Raw genomic sequence first — 994 nt, forward strand, 5'->3', positions numbered from 1 at the left:
CCCTCTCTCTCTCCCTCTCTCTCCCTCTCTCTCCCTCTCACCTCTGGCATTCTCTATCTTCACTCACTGTGAGTTGGAAGAGCAAAAGCCATTGTACACATCCATGTTCCCTTTTCTCTTCTGTCCTCTCCCCAACTGGAAAATATCTAGGATCCTACACCACAGACCCTGCTCATTAAACCAAGAAATTCTAACCTTTCACCCACTCCTACAGGTTTACTTGGCAACATGTTAATTTTATCCTCATTTCTATCACCGCCTCTGAAAAAAAGACATGCATCTGGGCTTGTGCCATGGCTTTTTCAGACTCTCCATGTGTGAGACCCAAACCCAATGTGGCTGGTATCATTACCATGCCTGACAAAGACCCTAAATGGAATTATCAGGCTTACTCCCCTAACTTCAACAGTATGTCCCTTTTTATCTCCCATTTGATAGAGGGAAAGAAAAACATTGCATTTAAAGCAATAAATTATGATAAAAGTCAAGAAATCATTCAAAAACTAGATGAAAATCCGGCAGCCTTCATGAACAAATTCACAGAAGCCATTCTAAAATACACCATTCTAGATCCTGATTCAGAGGCAGGAAAGTTGTACTTACCCACACTTTATTTCCCAATGCTCTTCAGATATCAAAAAGAAATTCCAAAAATTAGAGGAGGGGTCACAGATCTCACTGAGGCAGACCTCAAGGTCTTTAAAAATAAAGACAAGGAAATGATGAAACAGAAACAAGTTAAATACCAGCTGCTATCTGTCCTTCAAGATAATAATAAAAAAAAAAAAGGAAGCCCTAATAAGGTCTCCTTAGAGCCTCCAAGACCATGTTTCAAATGAATACTGAAGGACACTGGGCCAAAACCTCAGCTCCCCCACTCAGGCTGTATCCAGCCTCTGGACAAAAGGGACACTGGAAGTCAGACTGTCCCCAGACCTCTGGGAATGGGGCCAACAGTTCCAGTCCCAAGGCCAACTTTGATCCGTCTTTCCCC

General features: G+C 42.6%; 1 protein-coding gene across 1 annotated transcript in view; it reads right to left on the bottom strand.

Annotated features, from left to right (window-relative positions):
- The window catches only part of LOC104860791 (melanoma-associated antigen B16), an 8,968-nt gene extending 8,013 nt beyond the window's left edge, over positions 1-955 (bottom strand). Inside the window, exon 1 of the mRNA XM_010622018.3 lies at positions 604-955. The gene's annotated coding sequence lies outside the window, so the exon portion shown is untranslated. The remainder of the gene's footprint in view (positions 1-603) is intronic.
- Between the last annotated feature and the right edge of the window lie 39 nt (positions 956-994).

Source organism: Fukomys damarensis, unplaced genomic scaffold (genome assembly GCF_012274545.1).
Source record: "Fukomys damarensis isolate Sample0158 unplaced genomic scaffold, DMR_v1.0_HiC HiC_scaffold_73842, whole genome shotgun sequence".
Taxonomy (NCBI): domain Eukaryota; kingdom Metazoa; phylum Chordata; class Mammalia; order Rodentia; family Bathyergidae; genus Fukomys; species Fukomys damarensis.